The sequence below is a fragment of the Cetorhinus maximus genome, unplaced genomic scaffold (assembly GCF_964194155.1).
Source record: "Cetorhinus maximus unplaced genomic scaffold, sCetMax3.hap1.1 HAP1_SCAFFOLD_1120, whole genome shotgun sequence".
NCBI classification, from domain to species: domain Eukaryota; kingdom Metazoa; phylum Chordata; class Chondrichthyes; order Lamniformes; family Cetorhinidae; genus Cetorhinus; species Cetorhinus maximus.
This window is the reverse complement of record NW_027597062.1, coordinates 1-21906: the sequence shown is the minus strand read 5'-3', so window position 1 is coordinate 21906 and position 21906 is coordinate 1. Positions and strand designations below refer to the sequence as shown.

Genomic DNA, 21906 nt, shown 5'->3' with positions numbered 1-21906 from the left:
TCTTGGTGGTGGCCATGGAGACGTGGGTGGGTTGGGGGTTTGTGGGGGGGGGGGGGGGGGGGGGTGGTGGGTGGAGGCGGTGAGTAGACGGAGGGAGAGGGACCGAGTGGCGGAGGGGGAGGCGGGGCTAAAACCCACATTTTCCCCGACCCCCAACCCCACCCACACCCACCTCCTCCCCTCCTCCCCAAATCGCGAGGGCTGACCCTTCCAGCATGAACCCACCCACCCCCCTCCTCCTCCTCCTCCCTGAGTGGGCTGTCCCACCCCGACGATGTCACCGGCCGGCGGACAATAGGTGATGTCACGGGCGGGAGGGTCGAAGGTCGTCAGTGGCCGCCACACGGGCCTGACTTAAGCCTTGGGCGAACGTCAAGACCTGATCATCACAATCGGAGATCCCGGATGCATGAAAACCCGCTTCCCAGCTGGAGCTCCCGCGCTTCTCGAACATGCATGTTTGTTTCTTAATGTCCGACCGAAACTGCTTGACCAGAACCTTCAGTAAACACGTGTAACACACGCTGAACCCTGTGACTCAGCCTCGTTCATACTTTCTCACCTCTCAGAGCTTCACCCTGTATCTAACCCCGTACTGTACCTGTCCTGGGAGTGTTCGATGGGGACAGTGTAGAGGGAGCTTTACTCTGTATCTAACCCCGTGCTGTACCTGTCCTGGGAGTGTTCGATGGGGACGGTGTAGAGGGAGCTTTACTCTGTATCTAACCCCGTGCTGTACCTGTCCTGGGAGTGTTTGATGGGGACAGTGTAGAGGGAGCTTTACTCTGTATCTAACCCCGTGCTGTTCCTGTCCTGGGAGTGTTTGATGAGGACGGTGTAGAGGGAGCTTTACTCTGTATCTAACCCCGTGATGTACCTGTCCTGGGAGTGTTTGACGGGGACGGTGTAGAGGGAGCTTTACTCTGTATCTAACCCCGTGCTGTCCCTGTCCTGGGAGTGTTTAATGGGGACAGTGCAGAGGGAGCTTTGCTCTGTATCTAACCCCGTGCTGTACCTGTCCTGGGAGTGTTCGATGGGGACGGTGTAGGGGGAGCTTTACTCTGTATCTAACCCCGTGCTGTACCTGCCCTGGGAGTGTTTAATGGGGACAGTGCAGAGGGAGCTTTGCTCTGTATCTAACCCCGTGCTGTACCTGTCCTGGGAGTGTTCGATGGGGACGGTGTAGGGGGAGCTTTACTCTGTATCTAACCCCGTGCTGTACCTGTCCTGGGAGTGTTTAATGGGGACAGTGCAGAGGGAGCTTTACTCTGTATCTAACCCCGTGCTGTACCTGTCCTGGGCGTGTTCGATGGGGACGGTGTAGAGGGAGCTCTACTCTGTATCTAACCCCGTGCTGTACCTGTCCTGGGCGTGTTTGATGGGGACGGTGTAGAGGGAGCTTTAGTCTGGAACCATTTTAGAGAACCTTTCCCACTCTCTCTCTCTAACACCTTCACATCCTTCCTAAAGTGCGGTGCCCAGAACTGGACACAATACTCCAGTTGGGACTGAACCAGTGTTTTACGCAGGTTTAACATAACCTCCTTGCTCTTGCACTCTACGCCCCTATTAATAAAGCCCAGGATACTGGGTGTGCTTTATTAACCGCTCTCTCAACCTGTCCTGCCATCTTCAAATGATTTATTCACATATACCCCCAGCTCCCTCTGCTCCTGCACCCACTGTACCCTTTATTTTACATTGTCTCTTCGCATTCGTCCTACCAAAATGGACGACTTCACATTATTCCGTGTTAAACTTCACCTGTCACCCGTCCAGCCGTTCCACCAACTGGTCTCTGTCCTTTAGGAATTAAAGACAGAAAATGCTGGAAAAAGCTGTGGGTCAGGCAGCGTCTGCGGACAGAGAAACAGAGTTAACGTTTCGAGTCCGTCTGACACTTCTTCAGACAGAATTCACCCGCAATTTCTGTCGGGGTTATCTCAGGTTGGCGGCATCTGCAGTGTTTTGCTTTTGTGTCCCTGCACTAACCTCCTCACAGCCCCGCAATTTCGGTTTCCCCCATGAATTTTTAAGTTGTACCCCGAGATCCAGGTCATGAATATGCGTGTCAGGAAGAGCAAGGGTCCCAACGCAGACCCCTGGGGGAACTCCATTACAGTACGGTGGTGTTCCCCAGGGATTAGGATCACTGATATAGGGAATAGAATAAAAATTGGGAAGCCTTGCTCAGGCTATACAAGGCGCTAGACCACACCTAGAATACTGTGAGCGGTTTTGGTCCCCTTATCTAGGGAAAGATATACTGGCCATTGGAGGCAGTCCAGAGAAGGTTCACTAGGTTGATCCCGGGGATGGAGGGATTTTCTTATGAGGAGAGGTTGAGTAGGTTGGGCCTGTACTCATTGGAGTTTAGAAGAATGAGAGGCGACCTTATTGAAGCATATCAGATTCTCAGGGGGCTTGACAGGGTCGATGCTGAGAGGTTGTTTCCCCTTGTGGGAGAGTCTAGGACCAGAGGGCATAATCTCAGACTGAGAGGTCGCCCATTTAAGACAGAGATGAGGGGGAGTTTCTTCTCTCAGAGGGTAGTGAATCTGTGGAATTCTTTACCGCAGAGGGCTGTAGAGGCTGGGTCATTAAGTATATTCAAGGCTGAGATAGACAGGTTTTTAATCAGTAAGGGAATCAAGGGTTATGGGGAAAAGGCAGGAAAGGGGAGTTGAGGATTATCAGTTCAGCCATGATCTCATTGAATGGCAGAGCAGACTCGATGGGCCAAATGGCCTACTTCTGCTCCTACATCTCATGGTCTTATATATATTAACAACCTCGAGTGGGGTTGCCAACCCTCTGTGATTTGAAACTTACAGAATACCAAAAGGCCTGGATAGAGTGGGCGTGGGGAAGATGTTTCCATTAGTAGGAGAGACTAGGACCTGAGGGCACAGCCTCAGAGTAAAGGGAAGACCTTTTAGAACAGAGATGAGGAGAAACTTCTTTAGCCAGAGAGAGTGGTGAATCTATGGAATTCATTGCCACAGAAGGCTGTGGAGGCCAGGTCATTGAGTGTATTTAAGACCGAGATAGATAGGTTCCTGATTGGTAAGGGGATCAAAGGTTACGGGGAGAAGGCGGGAGAATGGGGTTGAGAAACTTATCAGCCATGATTGAATGGCGGAGCAGACTCGATGGGCCGAATGGCCTAATTTCTGCTCCTATGTCTTATGGTCTTATGATGATTGTGCTGGAGTCTCCAGGTCAATCTCCACAGAGTTACACAGCACAGAAACAGGCCCTTCGGCCCATCCAGTCCGTGCCGGCCATCAAGCCCCTATCTATTCTAATCCCATTTGCCAGCACTTGGCCCGTGGCCCTGGATGCTATAGCGTTTTAAGCGCTCGTCTAAACACTTCTTAAATGTTGTGAGGGTTTCTGCCTCTCCAGCCCCCTCGGGCAGTGAGTTCCAGATATCCCACCACCCTCTGGGTGAAAAATCTTTCCCTCAAATCCCCTCTAAACCTCCTGCCCCTTACCTTAAACCCATGCCCCCCTGGTTATTGGCACCTCCGCTAAGGGGAAAAGCTTCTTCCTATCTACGCCCCTCATAATTTTATATACCTCAATCAGCTCCCCCCTCAGCCTTCTCTAAGGAAAACAACCCCAGCCTATCCAGTCTCTCTTTATAGCTGAAACACTCCAGCCCAGGCAACGTCCTGGTGAATCTCCTCTGCACCCTCTCCAGTGCAATCACATCCTCCCTATAGTGTGGCGACCAGAACTGCACACACTGCTCCAGCTGTGGCCCTAACCAGCATTTTATACAGTTCCCACATAACCTCCCAGCTCTTATATTCTACGCCTCGGCTAATAAAGGCAAGTATCCCATATGCCTTCCCAAAATGCATCACCCCACTCTTCTCAGGATTAAACTCCATTTGCCACTGCTCTGCCCATCTCACCAGTCCATCTCTATCGTCCTGTCATCTATGGCTTTCCTCCTCACTGTTTACGCCACCACCAATTTTCTTCCAGGCCGCTGTCGCTTCTAACCCTGGAGAGAAATCATCGGGAAATTTGAAAAAGATGGTGTTTTTTTCTGTCGTTTTCTTTCCTCTTTACCAGGTATAAAAATTATTGAAAATGGGGGAGAAAGAGGCAATTTGGCTGACGGTGAAGGAAAGAAATCTATAAAACCCGGAAATGACTGGTCCGAACTGGTGTTCCATTTTAAGGTGGATAAGACCAGTACCAGTCATTTCCCAGGCTATCCTGGTTTTCCCTTCTGGTGTGTAATTTCAGAGTTTGCAGATGATACAAAACTCGGCAATGTAAGTAATCAGTGAGGAGGATGGTAACAGACTTCAGGAGGACACGGACATGTGGACAAGCTGGGCAGACACACGGCAGATACAGTTTAACACACCAGCCAAATCAATACTGTGGCTCCAAGAGCAGGTCAGAGGCTGGGAATCCTGCGGCGAGTAACTCACCTCCTGACTCCCCAAAGCCTGTCCACCATCTACAAGGCACAAGTCAGGAGTCTGATGGGATACTCCCCACTTGCCTGGATGAGTGCAGCTCCTACAACACTCAAGAAGCTCGACACCGTCCAGGGCAAAGCTTGATGGGCACCCCATCCACAAACATTCGCTCCCCCCACCACCGACGCACAGGGGCAGCAGTGTGTGTACCATCTACAAGATGCACTGCAGCAACTCGCCAAGGCTCCTTCGACAGCGCCGCCCAAACCCACCACCTCTACCACCTAGAAGGACAAGGGCAGCAGACACATGGGGAACACCACCACCTGCAAGTTCCCCCTCCGAGCCCCTCACCATCCCGACTTGGGAAATATATCGGCCATTCCTTCACTGTCGCTGGGTCGAAATCCTGGAACTCCCTCCCTAACAGCACGGTGGGTGTACCTACGCTATAGGGATGCAGTGGCTCAAGAAGGCGGCTCACCCACCACCTTCTCAAGGGGGCAATTGGGGATGGGCAACAAATGCTGGACGATCCCTCACCCTGTGAAAGAACAAGCAGAAAAAAAGAAGGGGCCACAATCTGTGAACATTGAAAGGACCCTGTGAGAGATTTAACCCAAAATTGGCCATGGACCGCAGTGCATTGTGGGGAGAGGGGAGCCAAGTTGGCCCTCCTTCGGAGGAGCGCATGCGCCACCTCCCTCCCGTTAGCGCGCCGGCCCTCCCGTCGCCGCGCATGCTCGCTCCGCCGACAGCCCGGAGGCCCACCCCCCCCCCCGCCCCGCTCCTCTTCGCGCATGCACTCCGCCGCCGACCGCGGAGCCCTCTGGGAACTGTAGTCCGCTCTGGCCGCCAGGCGGCTTGGGGAGATGGCGGGGGGGCGCGCCGAGGGACTACAAATTCCGCCATGACACACCGAGAGCGGGCGGCCGAAGGGGGTTCTTTTAAAATATATATATTTATTTAAACGCGATTAAAATAAGGGAGAGACCCGACAGGTTTTCTCATGCGAGGTGGTTTATAATGGCAGGTCGAATGCAGGGGTTTCCGAAAGCTCCTGACGGTTTCGCCATGACCGCGCGAAGCCGCGTCATCAGAAGGCCTGCCTTACTAGGCCGCTACTTAGCCTCATCTAGCGCCTGCGTGCCCTGATCTTTCAGCTTCCCATATGGTCTAGCGGTTAGGATTCCTGGTTTTCACCCAGGCGGCCCGGGTTCGACTCCCGGTATGGGAAACAATATTTTATTTCCCTGCAATTAATGAGTGTACCAATATTAACCATTGCAATCTCAATTTTTTTTTTTGCAATCATTTCACCAAATTAATAATTACAACCTCAGCCTTTTTACAATGAGTGCACCAATTTAACCATTGCAATCTCAATTTTTTTTGGCAATCATTTCACCAAATTAATAATTACAACCTCAACCTTTTTTACAATGGGTGCACCAATTTAATGATTGCAATCTCAAATCTTTTTTGCAATTAGTGCCTCAACTTAATCGTTGCGATCTCAATTCTTTTTTGCAATTAGTTCACCAAATTAATAATTACAACCTCAACCTTTTTACGATTAGTGCACCAATTTAATAATTGCAATCTCATTTATTTTACAATTAGTGCACCAATTTAATAATTGCAATCTCATTTATTTTACAATTAGTGCACCAATTTAATAATTGCAATCTCATTTATTTTACAATCAGTGCACCAATTTAATAATTGCAATCGCATTTATTTTACAATCAGCGCACCAATTTAATAATTGCAATCTCATTTATTTTACAATCAGCGCACCAATTTAATAATTGCAATCTCATTTATTTTACAATCAGCGCACCAATTTAATAATTGCAATCTCATTTATTTTACAATCAGCGCACCAATTTAATAATTGCAATCGCATTTATTTTACAATCAGCGCACCAATTTAATAATTGCAATCTCATTTATTTTACAATCAGCGCACCAATTTAATAATTGCAATCTCATTTATTTTACAATCAGCGCACCAATTTAATAATTGCAATCTCATTTATTTTGCAATCAGCGCACCAATTTAATAATTGCAATCTCATTTATTTTACAATCAGCGCACCAATTTAGTAATTGCAATCTCATTTATTTTACAATCAGTGCACCAATTTAATAATTGCAATCTCATTTATTTTACAACTAGTGCACCAATTTAATAATTGCAATCTCATTTATTTTGCAATTAGTGCACCAGTTTAATACTTGCAATCTCATTTATTTTGGACTAGCGCACCAATTTAATTATTAGTCACTTGGTATTAGGGAACTTGAGCATTGCTGAAAAAAATGCCTTACACTCATCGGGGCAGGATTGCAAAAATACCAGATTTCAAAGGGAATGATTTATACTGCACAAGAAGAGAGTGCTGATTGGTTGGACTCTGATTGGTTGAGACGTTGCCATACAGAGAGCACCAGTGTACAGTTAACCGCCAAGCTTTCGTTCAAATTCAAACCAGGCAGGCTGACTCTGTTTAGTCACAGGAGGAATGAACCAGGGAATGTTTGTCCCACAAGCTGCTGTGGAGTTGGACAGGGCGCAATGCACAACTTAATAATTGCAATCTCAGACTTTGTTTGGATCAGCGCGCTGGAAAATGGGATTAGGTTGGGTGTCTCGTTTTTTTTTTGGCCGGCACATGCAGACACAATGGGCAGAATGGCCTCCTTTCGTGCTGCAAATGTTTCTACATTTTCTAAATACCTGAAAAGGAGGTTTGTACGGGAGTGTGGAGAAAGGGCAGGAGAGTGGCGGTATGTGAACTGCTCCTTGGGAGAGTCACCACTGTCACGATGGGCTGAATGGCTTTCTTCTGTGCTGGACCAGCTCCGCGATTCTATTCTACATAATAATTGCAATCTCAAACTTCTTGTTTTGGACTTAATGAGGAATTGCATCTTTTCCCTCCAAATAAAGGTATTTAAGAGAAAAACTCCTTTGCATTTTCCCACCACTCCACCCTCGAGAGAAATTTTCACCTCTCAGACTTCAAAGTGACTTTGCACTTTTTAAATTTTAAATCTTTTAAAATTTGCCGTCTGTCTCAGAAACCTGGACCATAGGTAGAGACCTGGGAAGGTAACTTATGACATGTGGAATCTTAAAATCCCATAAACAGACCCGTAAGACAGATGAGGAAGGGCTTGTGATTGCAATATGTAAAGAACATATTGCAATCACATACTTTTTATTTTCTGCTGGATTGTGGATTAAAATTACAATGGCTGCAGTTTGAAAGACCTGCCCACTGGAACAGGGTGGGAGGTATATATACAATGTTGCAGTCCTGGAACGGAGTGTGTCATGAAAGACAGGATGGTGCCGGAAAGGAGTCCTGGACCAAGGCAGCTGCCTGTCAATAATGTTTTAATTGGTTCCTGACCAGGTGACCAGGTTTTGTGTGAGAAGCAGTGCAGCAGAATAGCTCCTAGCCTGAACGAGACAAGACTTAAAACCCCTCTCTCCTGAGTGTGGAAGATTCCAGTAATTATGCAACGGCCTGGACAAGGTGGATGTGGAGAGGAAGTTTCCTCTTGTGGGTGAGTCCAGAACTAGGGGGAAAGTGTTTTAAAATTAGGGGTCGCCCTTTTTAGGACAGAGATTTTTTCCCTCAGAGGGGTTGTGCGACTTTGGAACTCCCAGAAGGCGGGGTCATTGAATATTTTTAAGGCGGAGGGAGATAGATTCTAGGCAAGGGAATCGAAGGTTATCAGGGTTAAATGGGAATGTGGAATTCGGAACACAAGAAGATCAACCACGATCTTATTGAATGGCGGAGCAGGCTCGAGGGGCCGAATGGCCTACTTCTGCTCCTATTTCGTATGCTCATATGTTCCTATGAACTTTCACTGCGCTCCCGCTATGGCAAGTATATCCTTCCTTAGGTAAGGAGACCAAAACTGCACACAATACTCCAGGTGACATACAATCTGTGGACATTAATGCAGATCGCTGTAGACCTATCATTTTATTCTGTAAAATTTTTATTTCACTCATTCATGGGGTGTGGGCATCGCTGGCTAGTCCAGCATTTGTTGCCCATCCCTAATTGCCCCCTTGAGAAGGTGGGGGTGAGCCGCCTTCTTGAGCCGCTGCAGTCCCCGTGTGGTGTAGGTACACCCACCGCGCTGTTACGGAGGGAGTTCCAGGATTTTGACCCAGCGACAGTGAAGAAATGGCCGATATATTTCCAAGTCGGGATGGTGAGTGGGGCTCGGAGGGCAACTTGCAGGTGGTGGGTGTTCCCCGTGTGTCTGCTGCCCTTGTGCTTCTAGGTGGTAGAGCTGGTGGGTTTGGGCGGCGCTGTCGAAGGAGCCTTGGCGAGTAGATGGTACACACACACTGCTGCCCCTGTGCGTCGGTGGTGGAGGGAGCGAATGTTTGTGAATGGGGTGCCGATCGAGCGGGGGCTGCTTTGTCCCGGATGGTGTCGAGCTTCTCGAGTGTTGTGGGAGCTGCACTCATCCAGGCAAGTGGGGAGTATCCCATCACACTCCTGACTTGTGCCTTGTAGATGGTGGACAGGGTTTGGCAAGTCAGGTGGTGAGTGACTCAGCGCAGGATTCCCAGCTTCTGACCTACGTTTCGCAATGTATTGTAATTATTTGAATACTGAAGGGAGTTGTGCAATCCTTTTGTTATTTTATACTTTATTTTTATCTTAAGGATTGTCTACAGTCACGATGGTGTGACTTGTGCGTGCGTTGGATACGAAAGTTCAATTCTACCGGCTGAATAAACAGATACTGATAAAAGCAAAATGCCGCTGATACTGGAAAGCTGAAACAAAAACATAAAATGCTGGGGAAAAAAACTCAGCATCGGCGGAGAGGCAAAAAACCAAAGTTAACCTTTCGAGTCCGTATGACTCTTCTTCAGAGCTAAGGAGGAGTAGAAATGTGATGAAATTTATACTGTTTAAGGAGGGGTGGAGCAGGTGAAGCTGGATAGAAGGTCACTGATAGGTGGGGGCAAAGGAGAGATTGCCAGAGATTGTCATGGACAGAAGGACAAAGGGGTGTTAATGGTAGTGATAATGGCTAAAGGAGATACTGATGGGGGCATTAAGATCAGAAAGCAGAATGTGATAATAGCAGGACAAGGGTAAGCACTCTGGAAAGAAACATAAGACCATAAGACATAGGAGCAGAAATTAGGCCATTCGGCCCATCGAGTCTGCTCCGCCATTCAATCATGGCTGATCAGTTTCTCAACCCCATTCTCCCGCCTTCTCCCCATAACCTTTGATCCCCCTTACCAATCAAGAACCTATCTATCTCGGTCTTAAATACACTCAATGACCTGGCCTCCACAGCCTTCTGTGGCAATGAATTCCACAGATTCACCCACTCTCTCTGGCTAAAGAAGTTTCTCCTCATCTCTGTTCTAAAAGGTCTTCCCTTTTACTCTGAGGCTGTGCCTCCGGGTCCTAGTCTCTCCTACTAATGGAAACATCTTCCCCACGTCCCATTCCATCCAGGCCTTTCAGTATTCTGTAAGTTTCAATCAGATCCCCCCACCTCATCCTTCTAAACTACATCGAGTATAGACCCAGAGTCCTCAAACGTACCTCATATGTTAAGCCTTTCATTCCTGGGATCATTCTCGCGAACCTCCTCTGGACCCTCTCCAGGGCCAGCACATCCTTCCTGAGATACGGGGCCCAAAATTGCTCACAATATTCTAAATGTGGTCTGACCAGAGCCTTATGAAACCTCAAATAAATGCCAACATTTCGAGAGGACGAGAATATAAAACAGAGAAGCAAACTGCTTTGAAAGGATTGACTTAAGATGGCTGCCACAGGTCACCTGATACTAACAGCTTCTGGTAGCTTGCAATGTGAATTACAATTAAGACATGCTGAGACGTCCTCTTCCTAAGGAACTTCAGCTGCGTTTGCTGCACGCGCGGTCGTACGGCTCTGCTCTGTGATGTCATTGCGAGCGACAAGAGTTCAGAACTGCGCTCCTTCCTCCAACTCAATGCTCTCCTTTAGGTTCCTCATTTTTGTTAAGGATTTTGAAACCAGGAAGGGCTGTGTTACTCAGCACAAAACACGATACCCATCTTCGCCTGGGTAATTTCTAGGGCATGCGCTCATTTCAAGCAATCCAGGGTGTACATGGAGGCTGGAGACTTCTAGCCCCCTTTAAAAGGCAGTAGACCGGATGTTTCCAGGTTCCTACTTCTGAGCACCTGGACACAGCCATGAAGGTGAAAAGCAGGCTGGGAAATTGGGCTGTCTCCCCTATTTATTTTCCCGTCATGGGACATGGGCATCACTGGCAAAGCCAGCGTTTGTTACCCATCCCTAATTACCCTCAAACTGAACATTTCAATGGGGCATGTAGGCCAGACCGGGTAAGGATGGCAGATTTCCTTCCCTACTGGACATTAGTGAACCAGATGGGGTTTTTTTTATTTTAAATGGCAATCGATGATAGTTTGTAGAGCCTGGAGTTGCAATTTGGCACATCTGCATGTACTGGAAGCTACACATATTAACACACAGGGCCCCGCTCTTTGCAGACAGAAAGAACATGTACCCACATTGTGCCTGTTTCAGCCAAACAACGTAAGGGACAGCCATTCGCTGACCCATTCCGCCTTGACCAATCAGGGTCAAGCTGCCTGGTTTAAATTTCAAACAAGGCTTGGCAGTTAACCGTCAGTCACCATCAGTGGTGCATTCTCCATGGCAACGCCACTTGCCGACCAATCGGCGCTCTCTTCACAGAGAGTATAAATTGTTGTTTTCCCCCTGACATTGGTATTCTTTTCTTGCAAGTGTCCCGATGAGTGCAAATCAAAAAGTTTAGACATGTCTCTTTTCTCAGCAACGCTCAAGTGTTGTACTATTGTACCCCCTCTGTTGTATTGTGGTGGGAGGGTGTTGGCTACAGAACGGTGTCTCTTAAACAAGTCTTCGTAGCCTTCCGTAGGCGAGCAGCAAGTCTTTATTAACTACTTTGTATCTGTATAGTAAATGGCACAAGGTAAGGAACTTTCTCCATTTCTTGGTCTTTACTCATCTCTGCTCAACCCGAGGTCTGGGTTTGGGTCATGTGCCTTCTTATATCACCGCGTGGGTGGTATTGCACTCAGTCCCACTTTAATCCTGTATGTGCCAGACCCTTATACGAACATATGAATTTGGAGTGGGCCACTTGGCCCCTCGAGCCTGCTACCCCCATTCAATAAGGTCATGGCTGATCCGATTATAACCTCGACCTCACATTCCCACCCACCCCCGATAACCTTTCACCCCCCAACTTGTTAATCAAGAATCCATCCACCTCGGCCTTAAAAAATATTCAAAGACTCTGCTCCCACCGCCTTTTGAGGGAGAGAGTTCCAAAGACTCACGACCCTCTGAGAGAAATAATTTCTCCTCGTCTCCGTCTTCAATGGGCGACCCCTTATTTTTAAACAGTGACCCCCCTCGTTCTAGATTCTTCCACATCCTCTCCACATCCACCCTGTCCAAGACCCCCTCAGGATCTTAAAGGTTTCAATCAAGTCGCCTCTTACTCTTCTAAACTCCAGCGGAGACAAGCCTAACCTGTCCGACCTTCCCTCATAAGACAACCCGCCCATTCCTGGTATTAGTCTGGTAAACCTTCTCTGAACGGTTTCCAATGCATTGACGTCCTTCCTTAAATAAGGTGGCCAATACTGTACACAGTACTCCAGATGTGGTCTCACCAGTGCCCTGTACAACTGAAGCATAACCTCCCTACTTTTATATTCAACTCCCCTCCCAATAAACGATAACTTTCTATGAGTTTTCCTAATGACTTGCTGTACCTCCATACCAGCCTTTTGTGATTCATGCACTAGGACACCCAGATCCCTCTGCACCTCAGAGCTCTGCAATCTCTCACCATTTAGATAATATGTTTCTCTTTCAATCTTCCTGCCGAAATGGACAATTTCACATTTGTCCACATTATACTCCATCTGCCAGACCTTTTCCCACTCACTAAGCCTATCTATATCCTTTTTCAGCCTCCTTTTCCCCCTTCACAACTAACTTGCCTGCCTGTCATTGTGTCATCAGTAAAATTTAACAACCCGTACCTTTGGTCCCTTCATGCGAGTCATTGATATAAATTGTAAAGCACTGAGGGTTCAGCTGTGGCTCAGTTCATAGCACCCTCACCTTTGAATCAGAGGGTTGTGGGTTCATGTCCCACTCCCGAAAACCAAAAACTGTGAATGTACTCAAAAGAGTTTCAGCACTGACCCCTGTGGCACACTGCTTGTTATATCTTGCCAGCCAGAAAAATTACCCATTTATGCCTACTCTCTGGGCAGAATTTTGCCCTTGGTCTTTCGCATGCCCATGAACGAGCGCACGGCTCCCTGAGACTAAGTGCTGTCTCAGGGAGATTACTGACATTCTAAAAAAAGACTTTAAAAATAGAAAAATATAACAATTATTAACATGTCCCCCTCACGTGACGATGTCACACGAGACGGGACATGTTAATAAGAAGCACATAGGCTTTATTAGAGTTTTTAAATACGGACATCAAACCTCATCCCGCCAATGGATGAGGCTTCTATCAGAAGCCCACCGGGGCTCTTGGCCTGCCCGCCAGCCTTAAGATTGGACGGGCAGGGCATTTAAACGACCTTAATTACCCTCTCAATGGCCTCAATTGGCCATTGACAGGTCAGCGGGCGGACAGCTGATCTCGCTGTCCCGCCCGCCTTCCTCGATATTTAAAGGGACCAGGATGACGTCGGGGGTTCCTCCCAACGTCATTTTCCCCTCGGCGAGCGGGCCCCGCCCCCAAATCGCCGAGGGGAAAATTTGGGTCTCTGTTCCCCATTAACTCCTATCCGTGCCAATATGTTACCCCCCCCCGCACCATGAACTTTTATTTCCCACAATAACCTTTGATGTGGCATTTTATCAAATGCCTTCCGGAAATCTAAGTAGAGTACATCCACCGGCTCCCCTTTATCCACAGCCCGTGACTCCTTCAAAGAGCTCCAATTAATTATGATTTTCCTTTCACCAAACCATGTTGACTCTGCCCGATTGCCTTGAATTTTTCTAAGTGCCCTGCTGTAACATTTAATAATCGTTTCTAACATTTTCCCTCTGACAGATGAGTAGCTCACCGGCCTGTAGTTTCCTGCTTCCTGTCTCCCTCCCTTTCTGAATAAAGGAGTTACATTTGCTATTTTCCAATCTAATGGAACCTTCCCCAAATCTAAGGAGTTTCGGAAAATTAAAACCAACGCATCAACTATTCGCTAGCTTCTTTTAAGACCCTCGGATGAAGTCCATTAGGAGACAGGGACTTGTCAGTCCGCAGCTCCAACAATTTGCTCAGTACCACATCTCCGGTGATTGTAATTTTCTTGAGTTCCTCCCTCCCTCCCATTTCCTGATTTACAGCTATTTCTGGAATGTTACTTGTATCCTCTGCAGTGAAAACCGATGCAAAATACCTGTCCAATTCATCTGTCATCTCCTTCTTTTCCCTTACTAATTCCCCAGACTCACTTTCTATAGGACCAAGGCTCACTTAGTTAACTCTTTTCTTTTTAAAAGATCTATAGAAACTCTTACTATCTGTCATTATTTTTCCAGCTAGCTTTCTCTTGTACTCCAATTTTTCCCACATAATCTTTTTGTCATTCTTTGCTATCCTTCATGTGTCTAATCTTCTGACCTGCCACCCATCTTTGTGCAATTGTATGCTTTTTCTTTAAGTACTATCTTTTAACTTTTTAAAAAATTCATTCATGGGATCTATTATTGCCCATCCCTAAATGTGACTCAAATGTGACATTACATCTAGGCCAAACCAGGTAAGGATGGCAGATTTCCTTCCCTAAAGGACATTAGTGAACCAGATGGGTTTTTACAACAATCAACAATGGTTATTATTAGAATTGGAGTTCAAATTGTGCCAGGTCCCCAGAGCATTACCCTGGGTCCAGCGACAATACCACTACACCATCGCCTCCCAGTTAAACTTTCGGAGTTAACCACAGATAGTGGATCCTCCCCTTGGAATTTTTCTTTCTCGTTGGAATTTATCTATGCTGTGTATTCTGAAATATCCCCTTAAATGTTTGCCACTCTATCCCTTAACCTAATTTGCCAGTTCACTTTAGGTAGCCCTGCTTTCATGCCACTTAATTTTCCTTGTTTAAGTTTAAAATACTAGTCTTAGACCTACTCTTCTCTCCATCCAGCTGAATGTAACATTCAACCATATTATGATTGGTGCTACCGAGGGGTACCTTCATTATAAGGTCATTAATTATTCCTATCTCGTTGCACAATACCAGGTCTAGTATAACCTGCTCTCTGTTTCATGCCAGAACATGCTGCTCTAAGAAGCTATCCTGCAAATATTCTATGAACTCCTCATCGAGGCTGCCTTTACCCATTTGATTTTTCAAGCCTATATTTCGATTAAAATCCCCCCAACCTTTACCTTTCTGACAAGCTCCCATTATTTCTTCCTTTACATCCTGTGTGGTTACTGATAGGGGGCCTGTACACCGCTCCCACCAGTCACTTCTTGCCTTTATCATTTCTCATCTCTACCCAAACTGTTTTCACATCCTGTTCCCTGAACTTAGGTCATCCCTCTCTCTATTTGGCTAATACCATGATTAATTAACAGAGTCGCCCCTCCACCTTTTCCTAACTTCCTGTACTTCCACATGTCCATGAGCCCTTCAATATTAGGTCCCAATCTATGTTGTCCCGGACCCCATGTCTCAGTAATGACTACATTCTGGACCTGAGAAGTGTTCACCCTTCTACATAAGTAATGTTGACTGTGAAACTATCATCGATTGTTGTAAAACCCCATCTGGTTCACTAATGCCCATTAGGGAAGGAAATCTGCCATCCTTACCCGGTCTGGGCCTACATGTGACTCCAGACCCACTGTCCTCAGAAATGGCCCCAGCAAGCCACTCAGTCCAAGGGCAATTAGGGATGGACAATGAATATGCTGGCAACTGAAGACTTGTGCTCCAGAACTTGCCGCGCCCCTAGCCAAGCTGTTCCCGTACAGTCCAGTACAGCTACAACACTGGCATTCCTGATCAACAGGCACCTGGGGCGGAGGGAGGAGGACCTCCTCATGAGCCTGGGCCTGGCCAAGTCGGCCATTAACAGGTCCAGCCATCAGCTTACTCTTGGTCATCTGCAAAGCAATGGAAGGGGTCACCAACAGTGTTATCAAGCGGCACTTGCTTAGCAATAACCTGCTCACTGATGCCCAGTTTGGGTTCCGCCAGGGCCACTCAGCTCCTGACCTCATTACAGCCTTGGTTCAAACATGGACAAAATAGCTGAACTCCCGAGGTGAGGTGAGAGTGACTGCCCTTGACATCGAGGCAGCATTTGACCGAGTGTGGCATCAAGGAGCCCTAGCAAAACTGGAGTCAAAGGGAATCAGGGGGTAAACTCTCCGCTGGTTGGAGTCATACCGAGCACAAAGGAAGATGGTTGTGGTTGTTGGAGGTCAGTCATCTCAGCTCCAGGATATCACTGCAGGAGTTCCTCAGGGTAGTGTCCTCGGCCCAACCATCTTCAGCTGCTTCATCAATGACCTTCCTTCCATCATAAGGTCAGAAGTGGGGATGTTCACTGATGATCGCACAATGTTCAGCACCATTCGCGACTCCTCAGATACTGAAGCAGTCCATGTCCAAATGCAGCAAGACCTGGACAACATCCAGGCTTGGGCTGAAAAGTTGCCAGTAACATTCACACTAGTGCCAGGTAATGACCATCTCCAGCAAGAGAGAATCCAACCATCACTCCTTGACATTCAATGGCATTACCATCACTGAATCCCCCACTATCAACATCCTGGGGGTTACCATTGACCAGAAACTGAACTGGACCAGCCATATAAATAATGTGGCTACAAGAGCAGGTCAGAGGCTGGGAATCCTGCGGAGAGTAACTCACCTCCTGACTCCCCAAAGCCTGTCCACAAGGCACAAGTCAGGAGTGTGATGGGATACTCTCCATTTGCCTGGATGAGTGCAGCTCCCACAACACTCAAGAAGCTCAACACCATCCAGGACAAAGCAGCCCCGCTTGATTGGCACCCCATCCACAAACATTCACTCCTTCCACCACCGACGCACAGGGGCAGCAGTGTGTGTCCCATCTACAAGACGCACTGCAGCAACTCGCCAAGGCTCCTTCGACAGCGCCGCCCAAACCCACCAGCTCTACCACCTAGAAGGACAAGGGCAGCAGACACATGGGGAACACCACCACCTGCAAGTTCCCCTCCGAGTCCCACACACACCATCCCGACTTGGAAATATATCGGCCGTTCCTTCACTGCGGCTGGGTCAAAATCCTGGAACTCCCTCCCTAACAGCGCCGTGGGTGTACCTACACCACACGGGACAAAATCCTGGAACTCCCTCCCTAACAGCACGGTGGGTGTACCTACACCACACGGGAAAAAATCCTGGAACTCCCTCCCTAACAGCGCGGTGGGTGTACCTACACCACACGGGGACTGCAGCGGCTCAAGAAGGCGGCTCACCCCCCACCTTCTCAAGGGGGCAATTAGCGATGGGCAATAAATGCTGGCCTAGCCAGTGATGCCCTCATCACGTAAGTGAATAAAAAAAAGGGTCCATCTGGCCCATTGGCCATGCTGGGACAGAGACATCCAGCCTAATCCCACGTTCCAGCTCTTGCTTTGTAATCCCTGCAGGTTACGGCGCTTGCAGTGCATATCCGAGAATTTGTTTTAAATGCGACGACTCCTGTTACCCATTGAGAGGAGGGCAACCAGGCCGAGATAGGGAACTCAGGTGTCCTGAACCACCAGGACTGCCATGACTCTCCTCTGGGTCGCCTGGCGGGGTTGCGGCCCGTCTCCTCCCAGTCAAGGAGTCAAAATGCCGCTCCTCCCGGCCTATCATTTACGAGATGTGGGCATCGCTGGCTAGGTCAGCATTTATTGCCCATCACTAATTGCCCCTCCAGAAGGCTGTCCTCCCAATTAGCAGCCGCAGTGGCACCTCCTGTCCGCCTGGGGGCGATGCGGCCAGATCTCGCAGTCAAGGAGCAGCAGTGGCTCCTCCAGGCCGGCTGGCGGCGCTGCGACAGGTCCTCCCAGTCAAGGCCGTAGTTGCTCCTCCAGGCCGCCTGGTGGCGCTTGCAGGAGGTCCTCCCAAGCCTGGGAGACGCAGTTGCCCCTCCCGGCCGCCTGGTGGCGATGCGGCTAGTCCTCCCAAGTCAGGGTGACGCAGTTGCTCCTCCCGGCCGCCTGGTGGCGCTGCGGCTACTCCTCCCGAGTCAGGGGGACGCAGTTGCCCCTCCCGGCCGCCTGGTGGCGCTGCGGCTACTCCTCCCGAGTCAGGGGGACGCAGTTGCCCCTCCCGCCCGCCTGGTGGCGCTGCGGACGGTCCTCCGCGGATGGTCCCGGGCAAAGATGGCGCCGTTCCCGGAGGAGGTGGACGTCTTCTCGGCGCCGCACTGGCGCATGAAGAAGCTGGTGAACCTTTACTCCGAGAAGGTTGTTACCGGGCGGAGGGGTGCGAAGACCCTCTCGGGCGGGAAGGGAGAGAAGGGAAGTCGAGGTTTCATGCGTGAAACGAAAGCCTGAGGCCTAAGCGGGGCCTCGATTAGCTCCGGGAAGGCGGGGAGGGGGGGGTTGGGAGGAAAGGAGTGAGGGCCTCGGGCAGCGGGAGTGCGCAGGCGCCGGCGGGAGAGGCAGGAGGAGCCGCAAGGCGCATGCGTTGCCCGGACGCTGCTGACGTATCGCGCATGCGCCGCCGAGGCGCCCACTGGGAGTTGTAGTTCCACTCCCCCTTTTTGTGACGGTGGAACTACAACCCCCAGCAGGCAACGCGGGGTTGGCCAACTCTCAGTGGGGACCAACACAGAACCAGAAATACCTGGAAAATCTCAGCAGGTCTGGCAGTATTGGCGGAGAGGAAAAGAGTCGACGTTTCGAGTCCTCACGACCCTTCAGCAGAACTAAGTAAAAATAGGAAAGGGGTGAAATATAAGCTGGTTTAAGGGGAGGGCGGGGATGGTGTTGGGACATGAAGCCAGTGATAGGTGGAGATAACCAAAAGATGTCACAGACAGAAAGGACAAAGAGGTGTTGACGGCGGTGACATTATCTAAAGGAATGTGCTCATTAAGGGTAGAAAGCAGGACGAGCAAGGTACAGATAGCCCTAGTGGGGGTGGGGACGAACGGAGGAGAGAGTTCATGATCTAAAATTGTTGAACTCAATATTCAGCCCGGAAGTCCTGCTGAGTTCAACAACTTTAGATCATGAACTCTCTCCTCCGTCCCCACCCCCCTTTCCGTTTCTTCCCCCTCCTTTTTGTTTTTTTCCAATAATTGATATAGATTTTCCCTATCCCACCTATTTCCATTATTTTTAAGTGTATTTCCACCCATTGCTTTATCTCTACCTTTTAGCCTATTTCGATCCCTTCACCCCACCCCCCACCCCCACTAGGGCTATCTGTACCTTGCTCGTCCTGCTTTCTACCCTTAATGAGCACATTCCTTTAGATAATATCACCACCGTCAACACCTCTTTGTCCCTTTTGTCTGTGACATCTTTTGGTTATCTCCACCTATCACTGGCTTCTTGTCCCAACACCCCCCCAACCCTCCCGTAAACCAGCTTATATTTCACCCCTTTCCTATTTTTACTTAGTTCTGTTGAAGGGTCATGAGGACTCGAAACGTCAGCTGTGCTCCTTCTCCGCCGATGCTGCCAGACCTGCTGAGTTTTTCCAGGTATTTCTGTTTCTGTTTTTGTTTTGGGTTTCCAGCATCCGCAGTCCTTTGCTTTTTAATCTCAGTGGGGGCCATGTTGGTCACTGGGCTAAGTTATCCCGATACTCACCCCACCTCGATACCCCCTCCCCAGCCCAGCCCAGCCCCGAGGAGACGCTCCACTTCACCCTTCCTGCCCACCCCTGAGGACACCATGAATTGCACACCCTCCCCCTCCAGACACCCTCCACTCCCTCACCTCCCCAAGGAGACCCTCCGCTGCACCCCCCCCCTCTTCCCGCCCCACCCTCTCCCCGAGGACACCCTCGAAAACCCTCACCCCTCCCGGAGCAGGATCTGTTATGTCAAACCCGAGAGGGCAGACCCGAGTTCGACACCCTGACCCCCCCAGAAATCTCCGAGCAGTTATCTATCTAACAGTGAGGCCGCTGCGTAGCGCTTTGATTGAGTGGGGGGGCAGGGGTGGGGGGAGGAGCAGGGGGAGGTAGAAATGTCTTTTAAAATGACTTCTTGAAATGTTCCTTGATTGAGGGACCCCCGTTATCCATTGGGTGAGTAAATGCGAAGCCCTGTTGATTTTATACCAGCAATATCGTTCCATAATATCCTCCCTGCATGTTTCCCTCCCGGGCATGAATCCTTCTTTACTGCCGCATGGCACTTTGAGACCCCTTCAACTCCCACCTCCTATCGCCTCCACACCTCATCGCCGAGGGACTAAGTTTCCTCTCTCTCTCTCTCTCTCTCTCTCTTTCTCTACCCCCACCCCCCCTCTCCCGGCAGCTCTCAAACACCAACTTCTCGAACAGCCGGGACTTCCAGGCGTTGCTGACCTCGCTCTATGCCACCTTCACCGAGTTCAAGTCGCACGAGCAGATCGAGAACGAGTACATCATGGACGAGCTGCAGCACCGGCTCCGCGCCCTGTCTGTGTGCAACAGCTCCGTCTCCAACGTCCACTCGGACAACAAGCTCTCCGACATGCTCCGCCTCTTCGAGAAGGGCCTCAAGAACTTCAAGGTAAGAGCCAGGGAGCGAGAGACGATCCTTTCCCCTTCACTTGCCCATTCCACAAGCATATTTCCTCTGCGTAAGTAACTCTCCCCCCCCTCTCGAGGTGAGGCGGGAGTGACTGCCCTTGACATCGAGGCAGCATTTGACCGAGTGTGGCATCAAGGAGCCCGAGCAAAACCAGAGTCAATGGGAATCAGGGGGAAAACTCTCCGCTGGTTGGAGTCACACCGAGCACAAAGGAAGATGGTTGTGGTTGTTGGGGGTCAGTTATCTCAGCTCCAGGATATCACTGCAGGAGTTCCTCAGGGTAGTGTCCTCGGCCCAACCATCTTCAGCTGCTTCATCGATGACCTTCCCTCCATCATAAGGTCAGAAGTGGGGATGTTCGCTGATGGTCGCACAATGTTCAGCACCATTCGCGACTCCTCAGATACTGAAGCAGTCCATGTCCAAATGCAGCAAGACCTGGACAATATCCAGGCTCAGGGCTGACAAGTGGCGAGTAACATTCGCGCCACACAAGTGTCAGGCAATGACCATCTCCAACGAGAGAGAATCTAACCATCGCCCCTTGACATTCAATGGCATTACCATCACTGAATCCCCCACTATCAACATCCTGGGGGTTACCATTGACCAGAAACTGAACTGGACCCAGCCAGATAAATACTGTGGCTACAAGAGCAGGTCAGTGGCTGGGAATCCTGCGGAGAGTAACTCACCCCCTGACTCCCCAAAGCCTGTCCACCATCTACAAGGCACAAGTCAGGAGTGTGATGGGATACTCCCCACTTGCCTGGATGAGTGCAGCTCCCACAACACTCAAGAAGCTCGACACCGTCCAGGACAAAGCAGCCCCGCTTGATTGGCACCCCATCCACAAACATTCACTCCCTCCACCACCGACGCACAGGGGCAGCAGTGTGTGTGTACCATCTACAGGATGCACTGCAGCAACTCGCCAAGGCTCCTTCGACAGCGCCGCCCAAACCCACCACCTCTACCACCTAGAAGGACAAGGGCAGCAGACAAATGGGGAACACCACCACCTGCAAGTTCCCCTCCGAGCCCCTCACCATCCCGACTTGGAAATATATCGGCCGTTCCTTCACTGTCGCTGGGTCAAAATCCTGGAACTCCCTCCCTAACAGCGTTGTGGGTGTACCTACACCACACGGGGACTGCAGCGGCTCAAGAAGGCGGCTCACCCACCACCTTCTCAAGGGGGCAATTAGGGATGGGCAGTAAATGCTGGGCCCGGCCAGCGAATTCCACACCCCGTAAATTAATTTAAAAACCCTCGTACCCCATTGCTTCCAGCCCACCCCCACAAAATCACTAGGGCTGCCTGTGGCTGAGGTATCGGTCCCTCTGTTCCTTCGACGGTGTATGCCTCACACACACCCCCACCCTCCAGGGGATCTGTCTTGGTTTCTGTCTCTGGGCTGCGATCTCTCTCTCTTTCCCTCCAGCAGAATGAATACGAGCAGCTGAACTACAGCCGGCAACTGAAGGAGCGACTCGACGCTTTCACCAAAGACTTCATCCCGCACATGAAAGAGGAGGAGGAGGTAAGGCACGGACTGTCGTTACCCAACATCCCCCCCTCCCCCTCCCTCCCC

The 21906-nt window shown here is 49.7% G+C and overlaps 1 non-coding gene and 1 pseudogene across 2 annotated transcripts; both read left to right on the top strand.

The window, feature by feature from the left end:
- The first annotated feature begins 5610 nt into the window (after positions 1–5610).
- On the top strand, positions 5611–5682 carry trnae-uuc (transfer RNA glutamic acid (anticodon UUC)). Its single transcript has one exon. It is a non-coding gene; the product is annotated as a tRNA-Glu (tRNA).
- A 12041-nt stretch (positions 5683–17723) lies between these two features.
- On the top strand, positions 17724–21855 carry LOC144675720 (F-box/LRR-repeat protein 5 pseudogene; annotated as a pseudogene). Its single transcript, XR_013575136.1, has 3 exons — positions 17724–18023; positions 20054–20290; positions 21757–21855. The product of XR_013575136.1 is annotated as an F-box/LRR-repeat protein 5 pseudogene (transcript).
- Positions 21856–21906: the final 51 nt, after the last annotated feature.